This window comes from Sus scrofa, chromosome 15 (assembly GCF_054392235.1).
Source record: "Sus scrofa isolate SSC_HxYL_T2T_F1_AM1 chromosome 15, Sscrofa_HxYL_maternal_Yorkshire_Landrace_v2.0, whole genome shotgun sequence".
Taxonomy (NCBI): Eukaryota; Metazoa; Chordata; class Mammalia; order Artiodactyla; family Suidae; genus Sus; species Sus scrofa.
In genome coordinates, this window is record NC_139397.1 from 31,369,695 (window position 1) to 31,391,801 (window position 22,107).

At 41.8% G+C, this 22,107-nt stretch overlaps 1 protein-coding gene across 5 annotated transcripts in view; it reads left to right on the forward strand.

Moving 5' to 3' along the window:
• The window catches only part of TMEM163 (transmembrane protein 163), a 464,307-nt gene that overhangs the window by 275,457 nt on the left and 166,743 nt on the right, over positions 1 to 22,107 (forward strand). The window lies entirely within an intron of this gene.

Below are 22,107 nucleotides of genomic sequence, written 5' to 3' on the forward strand. Positions count from 1 at the left end.
TACCTGCAGTTTAGTGTTCTGTTATACTCCAGTTATAAGCAATAAAGAAAGTCAACATAAGGGAAAATAATGTACCAAAGGGAAAAAAGCTTGATGATTAAAGCATTTTTAAAGTGCGGATTTAACTGTTTAGTCTTAAACCATCCATATATGGTGCAAAAAGAAGGTGAAGAAGTAGATATTTGTAAAATACATTTATAAGATAGAGTATTAAAAAGTTGAGGAGTTCCTGTTGTGGCTCAGAGGAAAAGAACCTGACTAATGTCCATGAGGATGCAGGTTTGATCCCTGGCCTCACTCAGTGGGTTAAGGACCTGGTGTTGCCGTGAGCTGTGGTATAGGTTTCACATGCAGCTCAGATCCAGCATTGCTGTGGCTGTGGTGTAGGCTGGCAGCTTCAGCTCCGATTGGACCCCTAGCCTGGGAACCTCTATATGCTGCAGGCAATGGGCATGTATTGATTTCTTTAAACATTTTCTTTAAAAGAAAGTAGAGAAACACGTATGTATACTCAATCCTTCTTGCTGTGTAACTCCTCTACCTGATTGTGGTTTTTAGCAATGAGTATCTCCTCAGTGTTAGCAGAATGTAGGTCTTTCTTTCCAGACCTGCCTTTATGTACTGACTCTGAGTTTCAGAGGTGATGGATAGTGGTGCCTGGGGATTCTTGTTTCTGAACATTCATGGAAATAATACATAGACCAGGTATTGTCTGCTGTTTTCATTCAGTTTTTTCCTTACTTTAATGTCTTCTATTGATTCAGAAACTCCATTTATGTACCATGTGATATCACTTATATGTGGAATCTAAATATGGCACAAGTGAACATATTTATGAAATAGAAACAGACTCAAAGACAAAAAGAACAGACTTGTGTTTGCCAAGGGGGAGGGATGGATTGGGAGTTTGGGGTTAGCATAGGCAAACTATTGTATCAAGGATGATAGATAACAAGGTTCTACTGTACAGCTCAGGGAATTATATTCAATATCCTGTGATCAATCAGTAGAGGAAAAGAACATGAAAAAGAATGTAGGAGTTCCCGCTGTGGCTCAGTGGGATCAGTGGCATCTCTACAGCACCCAGGATATAGGTTTGATCTCCAGACCCACACAGTAGGTTAAGGAATCTGGCTGCACCTATGGCGTGGCTTGGATCTGATCCCTGGCTTGGGCATTCCATGTGCTGCAGGGCAGTAAAAAAAAAAAAAAAAAAAAAAAAAAATGTATGTTACATACTACTGAATCACTGTGGTACAGCAGAAATAAACACAACATTGTAAATCAACTATACTTCAATAAAATTAAAAAGAAAATAGAACCCTCCATTTGTGGAGTGACATGTTTCTTTGCGTTGATTGACAAGAACCCATAATCGTATTACCATCAGTTGTCTTTGTGGTCTTGAATGATTTTCTCTTTTTTGTTGTAAAAGTGAAACATGGACTCATGGAAAAAGCACTTATCTATATTCTTGCTATAAGCCTGTTGCTAACTGAACTTAGTAAAATGTGTTTCACCTCCCTGAGCCCCATATGCCTATATCCTTTTAAATAAAATAGTTCTGTTTGGATGATGTGAACTTTCTGGTCTATTCATGTCTAACATTCCAGTATTCTTATTTGAATCTAGTCCTCCCGTGTGAGTGCTTCTCTGGCAAAGTGTAAACAAAACTCACAAGATGAATTTAAGTATTGTCGTCCCCTGGTGTCCACTGAGGATTGTTTACAGACAGACACCCCACTCCCCACCCCCTGCAGGTACTAAAATCCCTGATGCTTAAGTCCCTTATAAAGTGACTTAATATTTGCATGTAATCTATACACATCCTCCCAAATACTTTAACCTCACCTCTTGATTATTTATGATACCTAACACAATGTAAATGCTATGTAAATAATTGCAGATACAGTGTAAATGCTATGTAAATAGTTGCTCTCAGGGCAAATTCAACTTTTGCATTTTGGAACTTTATGGAATTTTTTTGTGTGTGTGTGAAATATTTTTGATTTAAGATTGGGAATCTGTAAATGGAGAATGAACAGATGCAGAAGGCTGATTATATACTCCTGGGTATGTAGACTTAGTTGAGTGGCTATCAAAATTTGCCTGGGGTGTGCATTGTTATGTAGGGTAAGACACAAAGCCTGTGTTGATGAGAAGATGAAGTATGGGTCCCTTTATTTTTTCTCTTCTATTCTTTTTCACTACCATCAGAAATCTTTTTTTTTTTTTTTTTTTTTTTTTGGTCTTTTCTAGGGCGGCGTATGGAGGTTCCCAGGCTAGGGATTGAATCAGAGCTGTAGCCACCAGCCTACACCAGAGCTACAGCAACTCAGGATCTGAGCCGTGTCTGCGACCCACACCACAGCTCACGGCACAGCGGATCCTTAACCCACTGAGCAAGGCTAGGGATCGAACCCGCAACCTCATGGTTCCTAGTCGGATTCGTTAACCACTGAGCCATGACAGGAACTCCGACCATCAGAAATCTTGAGGAGAGGTAGAAAGTAGGATGGGAAGGAAGAAATGGTGCCATCCACTGAAAATCCTTCTTAGAAAGTTGATGGAAGGTAGAGAACATTTCTTGCTCATTTGTATTTTAGATACCACTTCTCTCTACTTCTGCCTTCTTTCAACTTCTTGTGGTGAGAACAGGAGATTTTATGTAATATTACTGTGCCCTAAGGGCCTACCCTGTGCCGCTTTCAGTAAGCAGGCTGATAGTTTTTCTGGACTTAAGAAAGCTACTTGATTTAATATATTAAAGATCACCATACACTATAACTTAAATGGACTTGTCTGCTGCATCTGACGCTTTCTTACGAGACTCATAACACTTTGTGCTATGAATTCGCTTTTTTAAATCAGTGGGGTGAGTAGAAACCAGTATCTTTTGCTCTGGTACACAACAGACCACACTCTCTTGGTGTCTTATGCACTTGGAAGCCAGATGCTTTTGGATTAGTCAGTTTCACCACAGTCTGTTGGTGATGGAAAGACCCTTGCTGTAATTTATCAAAAAGATCTTCTTGGCATGATTCATTCCAGCAATTAGCATTCTCCCTGATAGGGAGTAAAGCCATTGACTCCCTGTTGTGGAAGTGACAGAGGCAGTGTAGGACAGAAAACAAACAAATATGCTGTACCATCCAAGCAATGATTTTTATTGAGGTATAATTTACATAAAAAATCTGCCAGGTGTACAACTGTAAAGTTATGCAGCCATGATGGAGTAGTAAAACATTTCATCACCCCAGAAAGTTCCCCAATGCCTGTATGCATTTAGTGTTTGTTCTCAGCCCTAGGTAATCACAGATCTGCTTTCTCTTTCTGAGGATTTGCCTTTCCTGGAAATGCCATTTAAATGGAACCATGCAAAATAGAGTCTTGCATTTTGTTCCTTTCATCTAGCATAGTGGTTTAGAATTTTGTTTATGTTGTGGCAGATATCAGTACTTTCTTTTTTTTTAAATTGACATAATATTGTACAGGTTTTATGTGTGCAACATCCTAATTTGATACATTTATATATTGCAAATATGATTACCATTGTAGTGTTAGCTAACACCTCTATCATGTCACATAGTTGTTATTCCTTTTTTTTTTTGCATTAGATCTCCAGGGCTTATTTTTCTACTAGTTACAAGTTTGTAATAACAACATCTCCTTAATTCTCCCAACTCCTTAGCCCCAGGTAACCACCATTCTGTTCTCTGTTTTTATCAGTCGGCTTTTTTAAGATTCATACAGTGAATATTCATGTAGTGACAGCATACAGTATTTGTCTTTTTCTGTCTGACTTAAGTCACTGAACATAATGCCGTCAGGGCCCATCGGTGTTGTTACAAAAGGCAGGATTTCCTTTTCATGGCTGTATAACATTCCTTTGTGTGTGCATTTATATACACATACCATATATTCTTTATCCATCACTCCACTGATGGACACTTAAGTTGCTTCCATACCTTGGCTACTGTGCATAATGCAACAGTAAACATGGGAATGCAGATATTTATTGATATCCTGTTTTCATTTCTGGATATATACCCAGAAGTAGGATTACTTGGTCATATGGTAGGTAGTTCTACTTTTAGTTTAAGAAACTCCATGCCTTTTTCCAAAGTTCCTGCACCAGTTTGATTCCCACCAATAGTGCACAAGGGTTCCCTTTGCTCCAGATCATCACCAACATGTGTTATTGCTTACCTTCTTAGTAATGGCCATTCTGACAGGCATGAAGTGCTATCTCATTTTTTGTGTGTGTGTGTTTTAAATAAATATAGGTTTATTTTTTAATTTTTGTCTTCTTAGGGCTGCACCCGTGGCATATGGCAGTTCCCAGGCTAGGGGTCAAATCGAAAATGTAGCTGCTGGCCTACACCACAGCCACAGCAACTTGGGATCCCAGCCATCTCTTACCTACACCACAGCTCATGACAATGTTGAGTAGAGCCAGGGATGAACCCATGTCTTCATGGATACTAGTTGGGTTCCTTACCACTGAGCCATGACGGGAATTCCTCGTTATGGTTTTGATTTGAGTTTCTCTGATGATTAATAATGTTGATCATCTCTTCATGCACCTGTTGGTCATTTGGATGACTTCTTTGGGAAAATGTCTATACAGTTAATCCGCCCATTTAAAAAATCAGATAGTTTGTTATTGAGTTATGTGGGTTCTTTATATATTTTAAATACTAATTGCTTATTGGTATTTGGTTTGTGAATATTTTTTCTCCCATACCATGGGTTGCCTTTTCATTTTGTTTATTATTTCTTTTGCTGTACCAGAGCTTTTTAGTGTGATATAGCTGTACTCATTGGTTTTTGCTTTAATTGTTTGTACTTTTGGTGTCATATCCAAAAAAGTGATTGCTAAGACCAATGCTGAGGAGCCCTTTGTTTTCTTCTAGGAGTTTTGTGGTATTCGGTCTTCTAAGTCTTTAATCCATTTTAAGTTAATTTTCGTGTGGGAGTTCCCATTGTGGTGTAGCGAAAATGAATCTGACTAGGAATCATGAGGTTGTAGGTTTGATCCCTGCCCTTGCTCAGTGGGTTAAGGTTTTGGCGTTGCTGTGAGCTGTGGTGTAGGTTGCAGACGTGGCTTGGATCCTGTGTTGCTGTGGCTGTGGTGTAGGCCGGCAGCTGGAGCTCCGATTAGACCCCTAGCCTGGGAGCCTCCATATGCCTCGGGTGCAGCCCTAAAAAGCAAAATAATAATAATTTTTGTGACTGGTATAAGGTAGGGTATAAGATAGTTTCATTTTTCTGCGTGTGTCTTTCTAGTTTTCTCAGTGCCATTTGTTGAAAGAATACCTTTTTCCCATTGAATGTTCTTGGCGCCCTCGTCAAATGTTAGTTGACTGTGTATGCAGGGGTAGTTTGCTTGTTTAAACTGTTGAGTAGTGTTCCATTGTACAGATAATACCACGTTTGGTTTATCCATTCAGTTAGTGGGGGCAGTCATATTGCTTCCAGTTTGGGGCTTTAATGAAAAATGCATCTATGAATATTTTCATACAAGACTTTGTGTATCTTTTCACTTCCCTTGGTTCTATTCTTAGGAGTAGAATTGCTGGATTATATGGTAACTCTGTGTTTAACCGGTTTAAGAAACTTAAACCGGTGTCCAACATGGCTATACCATTTTACATTTCCACTAGCAGTATATGAGAGTTACAGTTTTTCTAAATCTTCTGGTAACGCTCGTCATCATTTGTTTTTTTGATTATAGCTATTCTAATGAATATGTAGGAATATTGCATTGTTTTAATTTGTATTTTCCTAATGACTGATATTGTTGGACATCTTTTCATGTACTTTTTAGCCATTTCTTTGGTAAAATATCTATTCAAATCATTGGCCTGTTTTTTAAGTTGCAGTTTTTGACTTATTATTGAATAGTGTGTTATATATGTATATGTATAACACACATACATGCATTCTGGAAAGAAGTCATTTATCAGAAATATGATTTACAAGTATTTTCTACCAGTATTGGATGGTCTTTTCATTTTCTTAGTGGTATCTTTTGAAGCACAGAAGATTAAAAATTTGATTGTATTTGGTTTATCAACTTTTTGTTTCATGCATTGTGCTTTTGGTGTCATATCTAAGAAATCTTGGCACTTAATCCAAAGTCCTAAAGATTTTGTCTTACATTTCCCTCTGCAAGTTTTATGGTTTTGACTGTTACCTTTAGGTCAATTGTCCATTTTAGTTAACTTTTGTATATGGTGTGAGGGAAGGGTCTAAATTCATTTTTCTTCTTTTATGTGTGAATATTCACTTTGCCAGTATTATTGTTGAAAAGACCAACATATCCCTCACTGAACTGCATTAAGCTTGGGGCATTTTCACTGGAGCTGAAGAGAGGGGAGGGTGAGCGTAAGCTGAGTTAAAATGCCCAAGCCTACTAAACTTACTGAGGTTCAACCTTTTCATAAATAATAAATCCTTCTTGAATTGCTACAAATCTTCAGTTAATTTTGAGGGTTCTGAAAAAGTTGATTTTTGACAATGTTGTTTTTTCCAATTTTTAACATAGGTCTCCACTCCATCATTCTTAATGTCCTGCACAGACAGGTCCTGTTAAATTTTTGACTAGTCCTTTAGTGTCCTGCTTACCTCAACCAGGATTGCAACCTTAGGCTAGGAGAGATGGGCATAGTTTTTACACTCTCTGATCCAAATCCAGTTAGGCCCTTTTGGCAGAGGTTCCACTAGTTTTCACCTCCAGCTCTGCCCTTGTATAACCATCCTGTTCATTGAGCTGGGCTGGGGGATGATGGTGGCTCCAGGCAAGAATGTTACAGGCTCTCACTCTACTGACCCAAAGTTGAGCAATGTTTTGTGAACATATGCATCTCAATAATATCTTATGCCTTGCCTTGTTTTCCAAAGACCTGAAATGATTGTGTTTTGACAGTTTTATCCACTTACGATGCTGAATTTTAGAGAAAGGATTTATTGACCTCTGCCCTCCTGTATTACCAGAAGTCATGCTTATGATTTTAAATGTCTAGAATATGTAAGGCATTTAAAAACAGCATAGTGGAGTATGTGGAAGAAAAACAAGACTTAAAATGAACATTGATCTGGCATTCCCAATGATGTATATATTGTGATCATTTAGTAAGGTGAACTCAAAGTGAATGTACCACCCCATGTTGATGGGGCCCTCTGTGATGCTTATTCTGCTGTCATAGTCTATTTCTTATTTCAAGAAATAGAAAAAAAAAAACAAAACACCTTCTTTTGTGCTTATTTTTCCAGTGTGATAACCTGTCAAGATACAATATCATTGATGGAGTTTAAACAAGAGAGACTTAAATACTATTAAAATTAGGGATGGTTAGTTTGCTACAGACACTAAGGCTTCAATATTCAATTCTACTGCATTTTGAGTTTCATTAGAATTTACAGAAGAAAATACAGGTTATAATCTAATTTAACAGTGCCACTTAGATAAATAATAATGTAACTAATATTAACTTTTTAGTAATTTGTTAGTTGATCATTGAAGATAATTTAAGATAAAGTGCTGATGCTACTGTGAGCTTTAAAATTCTGAGGCACTGCACAAACTAATTGCCTAACACAAACAATATTATTTTTAAATTGCCAAGGCAAGTTACTCACTCTTTGGTGCAGTATTCTGTTTTTGATGGAGATACCAAAGATCATTTCTCAAAAAGGCAAGATTATTTTATTTTCAAAGTTATAATGTAAGCTATATATTGACAGACTGAATCCATCAATGTGTAAAAAGCATTATACTCAATAACCAGGGGGATTTATCCCAGGATGCAATATTAGTGTAACATCTGAAAATCAAGTAATGTAATACCTCATATTAATGAAATAAATGACAAAAACCCATAATCATCTGAATAGACGCAAAAAAGCATTTTGTAAACGCTACCCTTTCTGGATCAAAATACTCAATAAACTAGGAATAGTAAGGAGTGTCCTCAATCTGATAAAGAATGTAAACCTAAATGTAAACCTACCGCTTACATTACACTTAATGATGTAAGACTGAATGCCAGTTTGTACTGTACTTTTCCAGATTTCTTGAGAGGTGCTGAGAAACATACGCAATGTTTACTTATTATCAGCGTATTATTTTGGCATACTTAGCATTATCATCAACATTTCTAATTAGTTCCTGGGCATTATGCCCAACCTGTTGAAATGCATTTCTTCATGTCATCATCTTGAAAGTTCTATGAAGAAGGCGGTGTATCTCCATTTTTATTTTATTTCATTTTATTTTTCATTTTTTGCTTTTTAGGGCCACATGTGCGGCATATGGAAGTTCCCAGGCTAGGGGTCGAATGAGAGCTGCAGCTGCTGGCCTACGTCACAGCCACATTCACACAGGATCTGAGCCACGTCTGTGATCTACACCGCAGCTCATGGCGATGCTGGATCCTTAATCTACTGAGCAAGGCCAGGGATCTAACCTGTATCCTCATGGATGGTAGTAGAGTTTGTTACTGCTGCGCCACAATGGGAACTCCTAACTCCATTTTTCAGATCAGGATGTTGAGACTTGGATATTAAACAGTCTAGTTCCAATCCATGTGGTAAGGCTAAAACTAGCACTTAGTTTTTGTCGATGACGATGATTTTGTCTTTTCCTTGAGCCTTGCTGTGCCTGAGTAATATAAGGACTGGGTGTATTTTTTGTTGTGTCTTTTTTTTTTAAAGGCATTTTATATTTAATTTTAATTTTATTTTATATTAAAGTATAGTTGATTTACATTGTTGCCCCTGTTTTGTCTTCTAATACTCCTCCTGGGATGCCCTCCGTTGCTTGGGCTTGCTTAGCAGATGTGCCGCTGTTTTCAGGCAGATGTCTCTGCAGGTGCCCCTTCTTTATAGCTGTTCCCTCCAAGGTGATACTGTGCTTTTCATTCTCTTCCCTGGCAGTAGAGGAGAGGTCTGTAGGTGGTTTCTGCTGGGTTGGCTTGTCTCTCTGGAAAGCCCTGGTATAAATTGAAAGTTTGAAGAGGCCAGGGTGCCAGGTCTCCTTTAGACTACAAAACAAAATGAAACAACCCCAACCAACCAACCAACCAACCAAACAAACAAAAAGGCATTAAGCAGGTAGAGTCCAGCATTATTTTTTGGCAAATAATGGAATTTATATTATTTTTGTCCTGCCTGTCTGTGTTCTTTAGCTCTTTACTCTCTCAAATTCCCCTCCTTTTTTTTTTCTTCTTTTGGCCACCCCATGGCATGGCAAATGGCGCTCTTGGGCCAGGGATCAGATCCATCCAAGCCACAGCCTTGAACCAAGCCGCAGCTGAAGTAACACTGGATCCTTAACTCACTGTACCAGTCTGGGGATTGAACCCAAGTCCCAGAGCTCCCAAGACGCCACCGATCCCTTTGTACCACAGTGGGAGCTCTGAAATTCCCTTTCTTTTTATTGTCCCTACTCCACCCCCAGTAAACACCTATATATTTCTAGATCGAGTTGTTTTTTTTTTTTTTCCTGTACCTCTGTGGAATCCTGTGCACCAATCCCACTCTCCTTTATAGCTTCATTGTGCCCCATAGAAACAGCTATCAGAGTGACTTTAATACTTCATTATACTTTTGGTTGGTTTGTGTGGATACGTGTCTCTTCCTTCTAGCCTGTCAGTTCCTTATGGGTAGGGACTGTATTTCTCTGTCGTAGGGATTTTTGCATCCCTAGTGCTGTGCCTGGGGACCTGGCAGGTTTTCAGTCAATGTGTAGGAAAATGAGGTGAAGCCCAAGTATGGGTGCGTGATCCTGATCTCATTCTGGGACATTCTGGATTCAAGTTACAGGTGTGAGTGTGTGTGTCTTATTTCATTATGCATTTTTTTTCTTTACAGCCACACCTACAGTATATGGAAATTCCTGGGCTAGGGGTTGAATCGGACCTGCAGCTGTCGGCCTGTGCCACAGCCACAGCAGTGTGGGATACGAGCCACATCTTTGACCTATGGCACAACCTTCGGCAATGCTGAATCCTTAACCTATGGAGTGAGCCCAGGGATTAAACCCACATCCTCGTGGATACTAGTTGGGTTCTTAACCCACAGAGCCACAATAGGAACGCCTGTGTGTGTGTGTGTTTTAATGGGGGAGTGAAATAAGTAACTGACTTTTGGCCACGGGGTACATATTTTGGGCCATCGCACATAGAATTTTATTTTTGTTTGATTTTTCAAAGTGCTTGGCTAAAAGGCTTCTGTTTTTAATTATATCTTATTGTCAGCTATGTGTACAACATCCTTTGTGCTATTTATTTGAACACTGCTGACCTGCCTCTTTCCAAAGACAGTTTGGGAGTTGAAATTACAGTCCTGGTAAAGAAGCTCTTTGGATTAAAGATTTGCCTAAATCTGTGGTAATGACCACAAGCCCTAGGGTCCTTGCATACACTCCAGATCCTTCCGACGGATTCCCTAAGACTGTGCTTCTCAAGTGTGCTGCTAACTATATTCACCAGGGGAACTGAAAAGAAGATACTTCCTGGTCCCTCAGATAAACTGTGTCAGAATTTCTACGGGTAACACCCAGGCATGGGTATTTTTGGTAAAACTCCCAGACTGAAACTGAGCAGTACCCTGTGGGGCCCTGTTGGGTACAAAAGAGTTTCCATGTCCCCTCTTGTTTTTGGAAAAAGGCTTCAGCCTCCTAGCCCTTCCCTGAGTTCCAAAGGACAGATTCAAACAGTTTAAATCTAATTAGGGACGTGAGGGAATGCAGAAACAAAGGAAAAGGACTCAAAGAACAATAATGCTTAGTTCCCCTTGTGGCTCAGTTGTTATGAACCTGACTAGTATTCATGAGGATGCATGTTTGATCCCTGGCCTCACTCAGTGGGATAAGGATCCAGCATTGCTGTGAGTTGTGGTGTAGATCGAAGACGTGGCTTGGATCTGGCGTTGCTGTGGCTGTGGCACAGGGTGGCAGCCGTAGCTCTGATTTGAACCCTAGCATGGGAACTTCCATATGTCTCGGGTGCCACCCTAAAAAAGAGGGAAAAAAACCCCAAACCAGTAATTGGATAAAGTAGGGTTCTGGTTCCTCCTCAAGGGCTACCAATGATACTCATCTTAGGGTTGTTTTATGGAACTAAGGTCTCCACTCAGGTGGGGGATGGTGACTTCAGGCTGAGCTCAGGATTCCTGTTACCTCACCACCATCAATCAGAAGAAAGCCATACACCCTGCAGCTCTCATCCCAAATGCTGCCTTTAAAAACTTGCCTGAAAACTGTTGGAGAATCTGGCCCTTTGAGAACAAGCTGCTCAATTCTCCTTGCTTGGCCCTTGCCGGAAATAAACCTTTCTCTGCCCCAAACTCTTGACTTTTGGTTTGTTTGTCCTCATTGTGTATCGGGCACATGGACTTGGTTTCAGAAACAAGGTGACTGATGTGCAGCCAGGGTGGAGAATCAAATCCTGTGTGTATGGGCAGGTCTTTTAAATACGATGCCGTAACATGTGTGATCTTTGGAGGGCAAGTACTGAAACTCTTTGGGCAGATGAATTAAAATAGGTTCTCAAAGTGTGGTTCCCAGATCAGCAGCATCAGTATCACCTGGGGATTCATTCAAAAAGTATATCCTTGTGGGAGTTCCCGTTGTGGCTTAGTGATAACAAACCCAAATAATATCCATGAGCATGCAGGTTTGATCCCTGGCCTAGCTCAGTGGGTTAAGGATCTGGCATTGCCAAGAGCTGTGGTGTAGGTTGCAGACACAGCTCAAATCTGGTGTTGCTGTGGCCGTGGTGTAGGCTGGTAGTTGCAGCTCCGATTCCACCCCTAGCCTGGGAACTTCCATATGCCACAGGTTCAGCCCTAAAAAAAGCAAAACAAAAACAACAACAAAAAACCTCACCAACCAATCAACCAACAAACAAAAAACACCCCTGATCTACTGATTCAGAAACTTGGGGGTGGGCCCAGCAATCTCTTTTCACTAGCCTTGCGGTTAGCAGATGTACTGTGAAGTTTGGGAATTACTGAGTTAAAAAAGAAGAGCCCATGGAGTTCCCGTTGTGGTGCAGTTGTTAACGAATCCGACTAGGAACCATGAGGCTGCGGGTTCGATCCCTGGCCTTGCTCAGTAGGTTGACGATCTGGTGTTGCTGTGAGCTGTGGTGTAGGCCAGAAGCTACAGCTCCTATTAGACCCCTAGCCTGGGAACCTCCATATGCCATAGGAGCGGCTCAAGATAAGGCAAAAAGACAAAAAAGAAAAAAAGAGCCCTGTCCTTGGAAGGAATGAGGGCTGGACCCCCCCACCCTCACCAGCCAGTTTTCCAGGACACAGGCTGGAGCACAGATGGTAATGGTCCCAGTCTGAGATTCTGCCCTCCTCAGGCCTCTGGTACCCTCAGCAGAGCAGACAACCTGGTCCTGGTCTCAGCTGGCTGTGGGCCGAGGGTGCTAGATCCTAACCATTAGACCACAAGGGCCAACAGGCTTGATGTTGGGCCCCAGTCCTTGTCTCTTTGGAGAAAAAAATTGGCAGACTGAGGGTAGTGAGGCAAGTAAGTGTTTATTAGGAGAAAAGATGTTCAACATCACTCATTATTAGAGAAACGCCAATCAAAACCACCATGAGGTACCACCTTACACCAGCCAGAATGGCCATCATCCAAAAGTCTACAAACAATAAGTGCAGGAGAGGCTGTGGAGAAAAAGGAACCCTCTTACACTGCTGGTGGGATTGTAAATTGGTGCAACCACTGTGGAAAACAGGATGGAGATTCCTCAGAAAACTACGCATAGAACTCCCATTGGATCCAGCAATCCCACTCCTGGGCATCTATCCAGAGAAAGCCATGACTTGAAAAGACACATGCACTCCCGTGTTCGTTGCAGCTCTCTATACAATAGCCAAGACATGGAAACAACCTAAATGTCCATTGACAGAGAAGTGGATAAAGAAGAGATGGTGCATATACACAATGGAATATTACTCAGCCATTAAAAGAATGAAATAATGGCATTTTTAGCAACATGGTTGAACATAGAAATTATCATGCTAAGTGAAGTCAGTCAGGCAATGAGAACCCACATCAAGTGCTATCACTGACATGTGGAATCTGAAAAAGGACAGCCTGAACTTCTTTGCAGAATGGATACTGACTCACAGACTTTGAAAAACTGATGGTTTCCAAAGGACAGTTCGGGGGGTGGAGGGATGCGCTGGGGTTGTGGGACAGAAATCTTAAAAAATTGGATTGTGATGATCATTGCACAACTATAAATGTAATAAATTCATAGAGTAATTTAAAAAAAGTGTTTCTTAGGAGAGAAGGTAGATGCAGAGAAAGCACAGGTGGGCTCAGAGAGTGACAGAGACAGGGAGAGAGAGAGAATGTCACATGCTTTGAAGGTGGTTTAAATCACTTGTATGGAGGCGGTCCTTCTGGGTTTCCTCTAGCCAATCATCTTGCTTTGTCTGGCCTTGAGTTCACATTTGGTCTCATTCCGTGTATGTGAGCATCTTTCAGCCAAGATAGATTCTGGCACAAGAGTTTCTGGGAAGTTGACAGGACGTGTTATGGTCTGGTGCCCTCTCCCTGCTCTGAACCCTGAGGAGCCTCTCTGTGCATGTGTAGTTTGGAAAGTCTCCTTGACCTCAGGAATGAGAAATACGTGGTCTCTTTATGTTTAATCCAAGCAGGACCCAGCTCCTTCCTGCTCCTGCCGTCATCTTTAGCTTGAAGTCTCTGTCCACAGGGGACAGATTCCAGCCGCTTAGCCTGGAACCCATCTATCTCTTGCCTCAGCTCTGTCTTGATTCAGGAGACGAAGGTCCATCCTGGGCTAGTTTTGTTTTTAGCAGTCTTCCCCCCACCCCTCAGCCCTTGTATGAATAGGTATCTGGACCTTCTTGTCCTTGTAAAGATGGGTGCTTTGGTCTGCTTTGTTTACCCCTGCTCCCCTGTGTGCTTCCTGAGGGATTTTCAGTCCTTTTATCTCCCCACCACTTAGTATCTCGGTTTTCTCTCTCTCCTTCCCCTTCCTCTGCAGACACTGCATCCTCCCAGCAGCCCCCAAAACCTCCATGCCCTTTTCAACACCAGAGCTCTCCGGAGTCTATATTCACTGCCTCACCACATTCAAGCCTATTTACCTATAACTTAACTACTTCACTGTTCCCGTGAAACTGCTTTCACCAAACTCAAGTTTGCCAGATCCAAAGACTCCCCAGTCTTAGTCTTCCCTGGATTTTCTGTGCTGGTCAGCGCTGTTGGCCACCCTTCCCCGATTGACAGCCACTTTGTGCTGTTTGGTGTCACTTCCCCTCTTGATTTTATTTTCCCTGCTGTCCCCTGGCTTATCCCCAGAGCTCTGCCCTCTGCTCACGCATTCCTCCAACACTGACACCCATGCTGTGTGGGATGCTTTGCTTAGTCCTGGGGATAAGGCAAAACATGAGACACAGCCCTTCCTGGAGCCCCTGGTCCTCCCAGCCCGAGTTTCCCAGGGAGACAGGCTGGGTGATGATTCTGTAGGCGTGGTCAGGAGCGACTCACAGAGGAGGGGACTTTGGGTCAGGGGATGCCCAGGGATTTGCTTTTGGCAAGAGTAGGGAAGAAAACATTCATGGTGAGTGGAGGAAGAAGATGACATTTTCAGAGAGTGGCAGTTTTCATGTTAGAACTCATGGGGGCAAGTGTTGGAGGTTGACTCTGGAGAGGGTTTGGGGGCCAAATAAAGACATTACATGCTGTGTTTAGAAATTTGTAATTTATCCTGAGTGTCGTAAATTGAAGAACACACGTGTCAGAGTTCCCCTCGTGGCTCAGAGATAATGAACCTCACTAGTATCCACAAGGGCATTGTTTCGATCCCTGGCCTCACTCAATGGGTTAAGGATACAACATTGCTGTGGCTGTGGTATTCGACCCCTAGCCTGGGAACTTCCGTATGCTGCCGGTGTGGCCCTAAGAAGACAAAAAACCAAAAAAAAAAAAAACCAAAAAAAAAAAAACAAAACCAAAAACAACAATGGAAAACCCCCCAAAAACGAAAACAAAAAACACATGTAAGTTACTAATTTGACTTTTTCCAAAAAGAGCCCATTCTTCCTATATCCCCCTCTATTAAAAATAAATAGATAAATAAAAAGACAACAACCAGCTTCCCTTGGCAGTACTCAGTATTTAAAAGGAAAAGTGTTGGAGTTCCCGTTGTGGTTCAGTGGTTAACTAATCCAACTAGGAACCATGAGGTTGTGGGTTCGATCCCTGGCCTCGCTCAGTGGGTTAAGGATCCGCCGTTGCTGTGAGCTGTGGTGTAGGTCACAGATGAGGCTTGGATCTGGCATTGCTGTGGCTGTGGTGTAGGCCGGCGGCTACAGCTCTGAATAGACCCCTAGCCTGGGAACCTCTATATGCCACGGGTGTGGCCCTGGAAAAAGACAGAAAGACAAAAAAAAAAAAAAAAAAGGAAAAGTAGATGCCCTCTCCCACCAAAATCACACCATCACTCCAGGGGGAGCTTCTGTTACCAGTTTGTGTGTGTCCCAGACTTTTATATATAAAACTTGCTGCTTTCACCTAAATAATACATTGCTATCATCTTTACATGTCAGCATGTTTGGACCTGCCTTATTCTTTCTCAGAACCACAGTGTTTCATGACATCAGAGTCCTAGATTTTATTTAATCACTTTCCTATTGATGGGCATTGAGGCTGTCAGATTTCCACTCTGGTGAAAACTGTAGCAGCAAACATTCTTGGTCATGTTTCTTTGCTCTTTTGTGTTCCAGCAAAGGTTTGTAAAATGGATTACAAAGGGGAAATTGCCAAGCTCAAGAGTAAGCTCCTTCAGAATGTCCCCCCAGGTGGTTGGATCCCCAAGAGCCTTTGTCAAACTCAGAGGTGAAAAGTAAGCATTCAGTATTTTATTTATTTTTTTCTTTTTATGGCTGCACCCTCAGTATATGGAAGTTCCCAGGCTAGGGATGGAATCTGAGCTGCAGCTGCCCGCATACACCACAGCCACAGCAACACCTGATACAAGACGCATTTGCGACCTACACCATAGCTCACAACAATATCGGATCCTTAATCCACTGCGTGAGGCCAGAGATCAAACCCATATCCTCAGAGGGACAGTTTTGGGTTCTTAACCCACTGAGCCAGAATGGGAACTCAAAGCATTTAATATTTGAATAGACATCTCTTTCATTAGCAACATTGAGAATATTTTCCCATGTATATTGACCAACGATTTCTTCTACGAATTATCTCTCATTTGTCCATTTTCTTATTGGGCTGCTTTTTTTTTTTTTTTTTTTGGAGTTTTTAAAACATGTGAATTATAATCTTTTCATCTGAATTTATATATATATATATATTTGTCTTTTGTCTTTTCAAGGCTGCACCCATGGCATATGGAGGTTCCTAGGCTAGGGGTCCAATCAGAGCTATAGCTGCCGGCCCAGGCCACAGCTGCAGCAATGCCGGATCCTTAACTCACTGAGTGAGGCCAGGGATCAAACCTGCAACCTCATGGTTCCTAGTCGGATTCGTTTCCGCTGCGCCACAACAGGAACTCCGGAATTAATATTTTAAATTAATATACTGTATGTGTAAATTGTCACCTTGTCAATATAAGTTCTGAATTCCCATGAAGGTATTTCCTACACTCCTCTCCCCCAGTCCTGTTCTTCTTGCCCTTGTCCCAGAATTTCAGCTGTCACCAGCTTGGGGCAGGACTTTTCATTCCCCCTTATATCCCTTAACATACATGTATGTACCTAGAGAAAATAACGTGCATTATTTTGTGTTTTTTTTTTTTTTCCAGTCTCTGCTGAGGATACATTTCAAGTTCTGAAACTTGCTTTTTCATAAACAGTATGTCTAGTTCATCTTTCATTGTTACTACATGTAAACCTAGCTATTACCTGCTGCATAATATTCTGTATATGTCTGTAACAGAATTTATTTAACCATGTTCCTCATGGATGACCCCTAGCGCCCCCCCCCCCATTTTTCCTGTTCTATAAGCAGTGCTGCATTTAACATCCTGGTGCACACCCCCTTGGATGGTCCAATATTTTTCATAGGTGGTTTAAAGCAGGAGAGTTAGGATCAGATGTGTCTGTCAGAAACCACTCTAACATCAGGGTCCAGAAAGGGGAGCTAAGTTGGAACCAGTTGTTGGTATGTTATTCCAATGGTTTAGGTGAAAGGAAAGGTGAATCTGAATTGATGCAGTGAATTTGGAGAGAGAGGCTACCTGCAAAAGGATGTGAAGTGGTTAAGACTGTCCACAGACTAACTGCAGAGTCTGAAAGTTGAGACAAAATTTCTTTCTTCTCATTGATTCAGCCAGTATGTAGACTTGCCAGATATGACTAAGACAGTGCAAGCTATAGCAATATCTCCTGCTCTGCTGGTCCCAGGGGAGAAGGAGTGAGTTATGATCCCAGGGAAGGTTAAAGGTTATGGCTGTCACCCTGCCAGGCAGGACCCAATATGTGCTGGGGTCGTGTGTGTGTGTGTGTGTGTGATGTCCCAGTGACCTGGGATCCTGAGGGATGCTACTTGGTTTTCTTTTGTCAGGGAAAGGACAGCAGCTGTACCAGTGGTTTCCAGAAGGTGCCACAGTGGTCTCCTCACCTAGCCCTGGGCAGAGGCCCAGCTGGAAGACCTCTTTTTTTGTGGGGCTTCTTTACTAGGGCATCTGGGAATTTATGGAATATATTCATTCGCTGTCTTAAATTACTTCACTAAACTCTCTCATGATCCTCCGTTCAAATGTGGCCTTTGGAGCCAAATCTAAACTCTAATGAAATTCCATCATCTTTTAAAATAGCATTTAGGATCTTTGAACTTGAACTAATTTAGAGGAGAGTCTTATGGTGAAAGGACAAAAGCCTTGTGGAAAGGTAAAAACCAACCCGGGCTCCTCCTCCTAGGAGGGTAATTTTGTGGGTGATCTCTTTCAACAGAAAGAGAGAAGATTGAAATGTTTTAATGTTGGATAGGGAACTGGAAAAGAACAGTGAGTCAAGAGTGACTCTTAGTTTGTAACTGAGGTGACCAGAAAATGTTATTGCTGATCACGACGAATGGGGCAGCAAGATACATCTGTGTTGAGAGACAGTTTTTGTTTTTTGTTTTTGTTTTTGTTTTTATTTTAAAAGGCTGCACCACAACATGAAAATTCCTGGGCCAGGGATTGAATCCAAGCCACAACTGTGACCTCTGCTGCAGCTGCAGCAGTGCTGGATCCAAACCCACTGTTCTGGGCTAGGGATCAAATCCATACATCCATAGCAATCTGAGCCACTGCAGTCAGACTCAACCTACTGCACCACGGTGTGAACTCCAGGATACAGCTTTAAGTTCACAGTGCTCTTAAACCACATATTGGTCAGGGTTAGACGGAGAAATAGAACCAATGGGACACAAGTGCGCATGTGTGCGCACACATGTGCACACACACACACACACATTTATTATCAGGAATTGGCTCAGCTGTTATGGAGACTGAGACATGCTCAAGCTGGAGGCCCATGAAAGAGGTGGTGTAGTTAAGTCAACGTCTCGAAGTCTGAGGGCAGAACACAATGTCCAAGCTCCACAGTCAAGTCAGAAGCAAGTTCTCCCTTTCTCTTTGTTCTGTTCCGCACTCAGTGGATTGGGTGATGCCCATCCCAGTGAAGGGAATAGTCTGCTTTACTTGGTCTCCTATTTCAAATGCTAATCTCATCCAGGAACACCCTCACAGACACACCCAGCAGTCATGTTAATCTAATATCTGGTCTCCCTGTGACCCAATAAAGTTGATACATAAAATTAACCATCACATCTCATAAGGCAGATGTGTCCAATAGGGATTACAGTTCAAAAGGTAGTTGAGGACTGCAGATATAGGTGCACTCTTAACTGTGCAAATGGGAATTAAAGCTTTGATAGCAAATGGGATCCCCAGAAGAAAGCCGTCCGTCAGATAGAGCATCCTATCTCAGGGATGAGCCGAAGATATACAATCACCAGTGAGATAAAAAGAAAACCATGTAAGATCTGGGTTCTAGAAGCCTAAGGGATACAAGTTTCATAGAGGAAAAGCAGAGCTAATTTAGACATTCCAGGAAGATAAAGGTTTGATTAATGTCCTTTGTCCTTGGAAATCAGGAGGTGTTCATTCACCCTTTTCAGAAGAGGAATGACCTCCCAGTGATGCCGGTCCTTTCCACTTTAAGTATCTGCTCTGTAGCTGTGTCTGTTGAATTAGTCAGGACAGTTCAAGCTAGTCGCTTTAATGACAACCCTAGAAATCTCAGGGGCTTAACACATTTAAGTCAGTTTCTCACTCAGACCACATGCTATGTGGGTAGGGCATCCCTCCTTGGCAGCAGCCCTCCAAGAAGTGACTTGGGAATCTGAGAGCCATTTTTTCTTAGGATGCTGCCCTCTTTAAAATGAGGTCACTGCAGTTGCTATGGAAGGGGAAGAGAGCATGAACAGGATTGCAGGGGTGTATGCCCAGGTCTAGAAGCAGCATAATTAACTCCTACTCATATTGTTTTGACCAGAAACATGTCACATCATCTCTGCATAATTGCACGGAAAAGCCAAGACTAGGAAATGGAATTGGTGAGCATGTAAATATTCTCTGCCACAATACCAAAGCCTTTCCTACAGCCCTCACCTTGCTCTCTAATTACGGGGTCCACATGTCTTCTTTCTTTCTTTCTTTCTTTCTTTCTTTCTTTCTTTCTTTCTTTCTTTCTTTCTTTCTTTCTTTCTTTCTTTCCTTCCTTCCTTCCTTCCTTCCTTCCTTCCTTCCTTCTTTCCTTCCTTCCTTCCTTCCGTCTTTTTGCCATTTCTTGGGCCGCTCCCACGGCATATGGAGGTTCCCAGGCTAGGGGTCGAATCAGAGCTGTAGCTGCCAGCCTACACCAGAGCCACAGCAACACAGGATCCAAGCCGCGTCTTCGACCTACACCACAGCTCACAGCAATGCCGGATCCTTAACCCACTGAGCAAGGGCAGGGATCGAACCCGCAACCTCATGGTTCCTAGTCGGATTCGTTAACCACTATACCACGACGGGAACTCCCACATGTCTAATTTCTTAGTGGACACTTCATACTCTACTTTTTCAAATTACAGTGAACAATGTGCACTTAATTCTGTGAGCCATCAAAAATTCGCATGTAACTTATGGTCAACCCTCTGTATATGTGGTTCTTGTGTATCCATGGTTCTTCTCTATCCAAGGTTCCATACCCTCAGATTCAACCAACCTTGGTGGTGTGGTACTGTAGTATTTGCTGTTGAAAACAAATCTGTGTATAAATGGACCCTTGCAGTGCAAACCAGTGTTGTTCAAGGGTTAACTGTAGGTCATAACTACTCCCTTCTTCTGCCTATATGAGAGAGAGCTTTCAGCTGCTGGTAACAGATTTTAATTTTTTCCTATGAAGGCAAGTTTGGGAGTCAGAGAGTTAGATTCTTATCTCCAAGCCTTTGCCTATTGCCTCTTGCTGGAGCGCTTTTCCTCCAGGTGTTTATCACACTGCCTTCATGTCTCTGCTGAAACCTTACTTTCTTAGTGGGGATTGCCGTATCCTCTCTATTTAATACTGTAATTCACCCCCACCCAGAATTCCTGATAAACCACATGCTGTTGAGCTGTTGAGATGTTGTTTCGGTCTTCTGAACCACCGGTTAATGCTTCACAATTGCCTATGTGCCATGCCTCTCTGCCTGAAAAACCTTCTGAAGAAGTAAATTAGATGAGTATAGTTTCTAAGTATATCTCATTTATTTTAAATATTCAACCTATTCCCATGTCATTTGTAAAGAAGTCACTTGTGAATGACTGAGAAGTATTGTGTTCTTCAGTCATACTAGATAAAAACTTACTGTGTTATTGGACGTTCTCTTGTGGTGTAACAGATTAAGGATCCAGTGTTGTTACTGCAGTGGCTTGCATCACTGCTGTGGTGTAGGTTCAGTCCCTGGCCCAGAAAAGCCCCCAAACCAAACCAAAACAAAAAACTTACTGTGGGAGCTCAGCAGATTAAGAATCTGAAGCACTACGGCTCTGATTAAACCCCTAGCCTGGGAACCTCCATACGCTGCAGGTGTGGCCCTAGAAAAAAGACAAAAAAAGAAAAAAAAAAAAAAGAATCTGAAACAGTGTCCACAAGGATGAGGGTTCGATCCCCAGCCTCGCTCAGTGGGTTAAGGATATGGCGTTGCCACAGCTGTGGCATAGGTCACGGATGTGGCTCAGATCTGATGTTGCTGTGGCTGTGGTGTGGGCTTTAGCTCTAACTCAATTTCGACCCCTAGCCTGGGAACTCCCATATGCCGTGAGTGCAGCCCTAAAAAGAAAAACAAAAATGTACTGTGTTACTAGTAAGCCAAGTCTTAAAGGGAGCAAGGTGAGGGGCCATTAGTTCAGTAGACAAACTTTTAAAGGGGTTGAGACTCCCTTTACAGATTTTTGTGTTTTAAATGAAAATGTACAAAAAAGATACAAATACACTTACTTACAAAACAGAAACAGACCCACATACATAGAAAACAAAGTATGGTTACCGAAGGGGAATGAGAGGGAGGAATAAATTAAAGGATTGGGATTAACAGATACATACTACTGTATGTGAGATGGTTAACCAACAAGGGCCTGCTATATAGCAGAGGGAACTACATTCAGTATTTCATAATAACAGATAAGGGAAAAGAATCTGAAAAAGTATGTGTAGTAAATCAACTATACTTTAAAAAAAGGGAAAATACCTAAAAGAATGTATCTGGAAGTATCTGGTCCTTACTAGGCCCTCGGGTATTATTTTATCCCTTCACCTCTCTTCCATTAGACAACATTTTTAGTTCTCTGCATACATCATCTTTTATGCCACTATTTGCTCGTTATCCTGTTGGATCAGAGACAAGTGAAGAGTTAAGTTGCATAAAACGATGAAGCCAATTAAGTCTCATAAAAATCACATTCACCATCATTACCTGCTAGGGACTGTTTCAATTCCCTCTGCTATTTTGCTGCTCTAGACCGAGTTCCACGCAGGCCATATTATAGCTGCCTGTGATTTCATCCATCATTTACA